General features: G+C 43.8%; 1 long non-coding RNA gene across 1 annotated transcript; it reads left to right on the plus strand.

The window, feature by feature from the left end:
* Window positions 1-985: 985 nt before the first annotated feature.
* Window positions 986-6115, plus strand: LOC148121421 (uncharacterized). Its single transcript, XR_015738379.1, has 3 exons — window positions 986-1068; window positions 1273-1368; window positions 5299-6115. It is a non-coding gene; the product is annotated as an uncharacterized LOC148121421 (long non-coding RNA).
* The last annotated feature ends 897 nt before the right edge of the window (window positions 6116-7012 follow it).

A 7012-nucleotide genomic window follows, 5' to 3' on the forward strand; every position in this document is an offset into this window, starting at 1 on the left:
CAGCCTGCACAGACATCTCTCCTATGAGAAGGTACCATATGCCTACTTTCTTATAGTTCAGTGCCCTCTGCTACACAACTCACCCTTAGCCCCCAGCCTCAACACAAGTCTGACTCGGGTTTCTGCAGATTTGGGGCTCTTGAGCTATCCTTATACAGACGTAATCTGTGGGCTCTTGCCCTTGGGGCAAAATGAACCTTCCAGGTTGCTTAATCCAAAATTCTAGGTTCCACTGTCCTATTCAGAATCCCCAGCAAGTATCTCGTACAGTGGGGCTGCCCTACACTGCTGACTACTTGGCTGTTCCAGTAAATTATAGAGACCTAGGGGAAAAAAAGGAAGACACTTCAACTGGGGAGAGTGAGGCTGTGTTAGATCTCATACTAGACAAAAGGATTGACCCTTTTGAACCATCTGGTGTTCTCAGAAGGAGCTCAGGAATGTAGAGGGTCCTTGTCCAGGACAGGCTGAGACAGGCATGAAGTAGAGGTGGCAAAGTTTCAGGGTACCTCATGTCCAGAATGCCTCAGCCATGTATGAGACAGGTGGGCCACAGGACTCCTGGGTCTGTACGTGTTTCTGCAGATTGACACAATTTGTATGCTCCCTAACAATGCTCCCCATCTCTGAAAGCACCAGTTGGAGTTGTAGGTAGTTTCTGTCCCTACAATTGTGTGACTTTACATTTATGCCACCTTTCTTTTAAAGACATCGTGGCTATCACAAAGTATTGAGGATACATGTCAAAGATGGTGTTGTGAAATGATGACCAAAAAGTCCATTTGTTGCAGTATGATCCTGGTTTGTCCTAGCCTGTGAACTGGGACAGAGACCAGATTACATTGACTTAATGTTTCTGGTGCCCTGCATAGGGACCTGGCACATAGGTGCTCAATAAACATCTGTCAGATGCTATCTTGGCCTCTAGGTGTGCATTCTGTGTGACCTTTTTCTCATACAGCCAATGAATGACTCAGTTCTTTTTGGGTTTTTGTTTTTGTTTTAGGTATTCTGGCTGTTTCAAAGTGATGATCATCCTCGATATCCTCCCAGGTGCTGGGATTATAGGTATTCTCCATGCCCACTCTTAACACTAAACTTATAACAGTAAAAAAAAAAAAAAAAGTATTAACACTGACCCTTCAAGATGAGGGGTTGTCTTATAACTAACTAGCTTCAAATTGAGAGTTCCCAGAGCCCCCTCATATGGAAAGCCTGGTCAGAGGGCACATGCCATGAAAACCTAATGACCCAAGTTCCTTCCCTTCCCAGAACTCATGGTGGAAGGAGACTTCTGGAAGTTGTCCTCTGAGCTCCATGTGCCTGGCACTCGAACCACGGCACTTGTGCACCTGTGCTCGGACAGAGGTATTGTGGCGTACACTTTTAATTCCAGTACTCAGGAGGCAGAGAGACAGGCAGTTCACTGAGATCAGAGACTAGCCTCGTTTATAGAGTTCCAGGCCATCCAGGTCTGTGTAGTAAGACACTTTGAAAAAACAAATCACCAAGGTAAGGGATGTAATGGCTTGGATGGATCATGGTTAAGACTGCTTGCTGTTCTTGTACATCAGCACCCAGATCCAGGATATGGTTCCCGTATGCTGGATGTGCTGTTCCCGTAACCCCGGCTCTAAGGCATCTGACACTCTTGGTCTCTGTGCACACAGACATGCACACACAGACACATAAAAGTAATTTTTAAAACAAGTAGAGCTGGAGAGATGACTCAGTGATTAAAGGCGCTTGGTGCTCTTCCATACGACCTGAGTTTGGATCTCAGTACCCACCTCAGATGACTCACAATTGCCTGTGGCTCCAGCTCTAAGGGGACCTGATAACCTGGCCTCCGTGGGCAACTGCATGCATGGCATACGTACACATAAAATTTTGAAACTGGCTATGAAGTCTCACATTAACTCAAGGAAACTTGTACTTAGTTTGCTGAGTTTATTACTACAGAGTATGCTACCAAGAATTTGACCAGCATGGCAGTGTGTCCTAGCAGACTTGAGATGTGCCGCCTTGCTAGCAGGTGGGCTTCCAGAGAAAAATGGAGAGAGCCTCTGGAGCCTCCAGCACTGATTTACAGCTCCAGTCCCCTATCTGCCCCAGCGGCCCTTGTCTCTGCCTTTACTCAGCTCTGAGCCCTAGGGAGTTCCAGAGGTAGATCAGGCTGGCCTCAAACTTGCACCATCAGCCTCCACTGCTGAGGTAACAGGAATGAGCTTTGGAGCCTGTCCTGGAACTAACTCTGTAGACCAGGCTAGCCTTGAACTCAAAAAGATCACCTGCCTCTGCCTCCCAAGTGCTAGGATTAAGGGTGTGCCACCACTGCCCAGCCTGTACTTTTTTTATGTGTATGAGTGTTCTGTTTCCATGTATGTTTCTGTACCACATGCATAGTTGGTGCCTGAGGACATCAGATCTGGAGTTAAAATGAGTTGAGAACTCTGGAGATTGAACCCAGGAATTCTGGAAGAGCCAGTCAGCGCTCTTATCCAGTAAAAAGTGCCTTCAGCCCCTAAATAGTATTTATTTCTTTAGAGTCACAGAGCCTGGAATCTAATGGAAGTGAGTGATGCTTCTCTCTATTCTAAGCATCAAGAACACAAACAGCACAAGTAAATGGCAGGAAAGTTTTAACTTGCAGAAGCGTAGGTTTGTAATTAGCCATAGGAGACAGAGGGAAAAAGACAACCCACCTTGAATGGAGAAGCAAAAACTACAACTACGCAGCAGGAGGCTTTCCTGTCCTTTGTCCCACTGCAGCCCTGCCTTTTTTTTTCCCTCCCTGTACCCAGCTTCCCCAAGGTGGTGTTTTAGAGAGACAGTGTTCTGTTCTGAGAGATGATCAGAGAAAAAAGGTCACTCCAGAATATGAGTCAGGCTATGGAGCAGCGGGGAAGCCCAGCCTCTGATGGACTAAACCTCTCACAGCCAACAGCTGTTCAGAAGCACATTGATTGATTTTTGCACAAAGGTGTTTTTTTTTGGGGGGTCCAACAAGTTTCTTATACCAAATCCCCTGATCTAATATATATGTTCTCTGAAGAAGCTCATCCCAGCCCTGCAGCCTTAGTAAGCACTGCTGACAGTACATAGTCCACCTAAGTTTTGAAAACATTCACCCAACTCACCTCCTAGAGGCTTAATAAGTGAAGGGCTGGAGAGATGGCTCAGAGGTTAAGAGCACTGACTGCTCTTCCAGAGGTCCTGAGTTCAATTCCCAGCAATCACATGATGGCTCACAACCATCTGTAATGAGATCTGGTGCCCTCTTCTGGCGTGCAGGCATATATGCAGACAGAACGCTGTATACATAATAAATGAACCTTCAAAACAAAACAAAAAAAACTCTTATCTCTTTTGGAAGGCAGAGGCAGGCAGATCTCTGTGAGTCTGAGGCCAACTTGGTCTACATAGTAAGGTCCAGGATAACCATGGCTACACAAAGAAACCCTGTCTTCAAAAACAACAACAACAACAACAACAACAAAAACAAGTTGTAACTCAAAAGATTTTTCCTGGGCATGGTAATATGCTTCTATAGCCCCAACACTCTTCTTATGTAGAGAGTAGATAATATTTTAGAATGAATATTTTTGCCACACAGTAAAAAATTAAAAACCTATGTAAAAAAGGTTTCTGAATTAATTCTGAAAGGAAAATTGAGATATATCAATTAACAGAAACAGACCCAGCAGCAGTTGTGTCTTTTACTAATGCTGAAATTTCCTCATTGTGGACAGAAAATTAATACTGGCAGAGATGTTTATTGGGAGAGATTAACAACAAATATCTCAAAAGCAAGATACTTCAATTTATAAAAAGAACCAGTTGAGTCCTTGCTCACATTGTGTGGGGAACACCAATATCTGGAGTCCCTACATTCTCTCTGGAGCCCCTACTCAGGAGACGTAGGTTATAAGTCAGGAAGTTTAACTAAAGTGGCTCAAAGACCTTATGATTCTGTTCTGAAGTCAGAATTATATGCTATTCTCATGGTATTGATTTTCAGAACCTCTTAATATCGTTACTGATTCTCAATACACAGAGTTGTTTTACAAATTGAAACTGCTGAACTTATTCCAGATGATTCAGAATTAACTTTGTTATTTATTCAATTACAGGAAATAGTTAGAAATAGAACTTATCGCTTATAAATAATATATATCAGATCCCATACAGGCCTACCAGGCCCTCTAGCACAAGGTAATGATGAAATGGTTGAGCTATTGTTAAGAAATGTGTTAGAAGTGTCAGAATTTCATAAGGAACACCATGTTAATAGCAAAGATTTAAAGAATGGTTTTTTCCTATCTCTTTGTTCCCTGTATAACCAAACTCTACTACCTGCAGGAAGTAATCCTAATGATACTCAAAGTAATAAAATTTGGAAAATAGATATTTCATTTGTAGAGTTTGGAAAATTAAAAGTCTCTGTACCATACCATCAGTACATATTCAGGATTTTAATGGATAACTGCTTTGAGTTCTGAAAAGGCTGATTCTGTAATCACACATTTATTAGAGGTTATGGCCATTATGGGGATACCTGGCAAATTAAGACAGACAGTACTCCAGCATATGTCTCTAGTAAGATGAAACAGTTTTTTACATTTTACAACATAAAACATTACAGGTGGGCTGGAGAGATGGCTCAGAGGTTAAGAGCACTGACTGCTCTTCCAGAGGTCCAGAGTTCAATTCCCAGCAACCACATGGTGGCTCACAACCATCTGTAATGAGATCTGGTGCCCTCTTCTGGCCTGTAGGCATACATGCAGGCAGAACACTGTATACATAATAAATAAATAAAAATATTAAAAAACATTACAGATACAGCACACAATTATACAGGACAAACAGTAATAGAACAATCTGATCATACCTCAAAAAATGCTTAAAAAACAGAAAGTCGTAATAAAGACCCCAGAGACAGATTACACAATTCTTTAAAATGTTTAAATGCTAATGAAAAGGGAACAACGGCTGCAGCGAGACATTGGATAATAGAAAAAAATGCTGAACTAAATTAGCTTGTATGCTTCAGAGATGAATTGACTTCAAGTTGGAAACCAGGATATGTGTTCCATTGGGGAAGAGGTTTTCCTTTTGTTTCCACAGGAGAAGAAAAGCTATAGATACATCAAAATTGATAAATATTTGATTCAAACATAAGAGACCCTTTGATTAGGAGAGGCAATAGTTCATCAAACTGCGGCAATTCTACCTGGCAACAAGGAAAACTCCTCAAAGTTAAGGTTGGGCAGGGATTTGTTTTTATCTTTCCAGAATAAAAACATCCAACTAAGGAATCTGAAGACTTTTGGACAAATGAAGCATCTGAAGAAGACAGAATCATCCAAAAAATTTCCCAAGAAAAGAAGTAAATTTGCCTAATGGTGCAGCACACTTCCAACAGGATAAGCCTCATAGCAGAAGAGGCACTTGGTATGGGACAGAAGAAAACCAAAGTCTAGAAACTATTGTCAGTAGTCTTATATCCCTTGGACTTATTTTGATTCTTTAAAATTTTCCTTAAGGTATAAATATTATCTCAAAGTTGAAAGTTTCTGTTTTGATATTAATGATCATATAAAGTACTAATTCTAACCTTAGGCTTCATGTAGCTTCCTGTACGTGATTTCAGGCTTGAGTCTGAAGCAGGTATTTAGGAATTAAGCCTATGTGTTGTAGTTCAGCAGAGTGTACAATAAACCCACATGGAAGTTTATTGATGGGGAAAAAAGAGGGACTCATGGAGAGGCTGGTCTCAGAAAAGGAAGAATTGAAGACAGAGCAAGGGACAGGTGGAGCCTGCTTTTAAAGGGGCCTTGACACTTGTGTATAGAGACGTACCCAGCCACACAGGGAATGCACATAGATTACAGATTACGTAGTGGCATACAACTGTAGGACCCTGGATCGACTAAGTATTTGCCTGAATACTGACAACACCAGTGCAGCCCTGGGATCCTGGTGTTGGCTAGGTATTGCCTGAGTATGGACAATGCATCCATGGCTGTTGGACCTTGGGGCTGGCTAGGCGGTGTTGAAATGCTAACATTCTTCCTTTTGTTTATAATAAAAAGTGAGTTAGAGATTGTTATTCCTTTTGGTCTCTGGTCCATTTAAGGGACAAGCCACGCCCACTCCCAGCGACTTCTGACCTCTCATCACCATCTTGGCCTCTTTCTGTTCCCTCTCTTGGCGTGTGCACACGTGTTTCTGTCTTTCTCTCTCTCTCTCTTTTTTTCTGTTTCTGTCTTTCCCTCTCCTTCTCCCTCTCCTTTTCTTTCTCTGCCCCCTCCCCTTTTCCTCCATAACCCCCTGAATAAATATCTTAGTCTCATTTTACATATCCATGTCTCTGTCTCCTGCCTGCCTGCTCACAGCCAGCTCTGCCACTCGCTGCGGGGAATCTGCACCGCTCTAGCCGTCTCTGCCTGGTTTGTGGCTGCTCTGCGAGCCCGTTGCCCGGGGATCTTGGGCAGGCCGCTCGGGGGGCACACCAGAATCATTTTTTTAAAGGAATATTATTTGGTGCTATGTACTCGACAGATTCGCCTGCCCTGGGGCTGGGGTCCCAGCTTCAGGCTCCGTCCAGGACTCTGAGCTCCAACTTCCGGGTCAGAATTGGGACTGAGGACCTTCTCGACAACGACCCACGTGTTCCATCTGCCTGGGCACAGCTCCTATGAACAACATGGGCTTCTAATTGTGAGTTAGATTAGAAATCTAATGGGGCTTCTAATCCCCATTTCGGCCAGCTTAGCTGCCCCTTTTGACCCAGGAATTGACGGCTGAGCTCACAGCAACCCCAGTGTTTCTAGGGTCGGGGGGCACTTCCCCCAACCACAGGCCTTCAGGGCCTGAGGTCCCTTCGCTGGCATTCAATTATGGCTTGCATCCTCTGTTAAGCCCGTGCCTGGGACAATTTGGCCTAGCCAGCCCCCCCCCCCCCCCCCCCCCCCCCCCGCACACCCACGGCTGGAGGCCTGGGGTC

This window comes from Myodes glareolus, chromosome 7, assembly GCF_982192425.1.
Source record: "Myodes glareolus chromosome 7, mMyoGla1.1, whole genome shotgun sequence".
NCBI classification, from domain to species: domain Eukaryota; kingdom Metazoa; phylum Chordata; class Mammalia; order Rodentia; family Cricetidae; genus Myodes; species Myodes glareolus.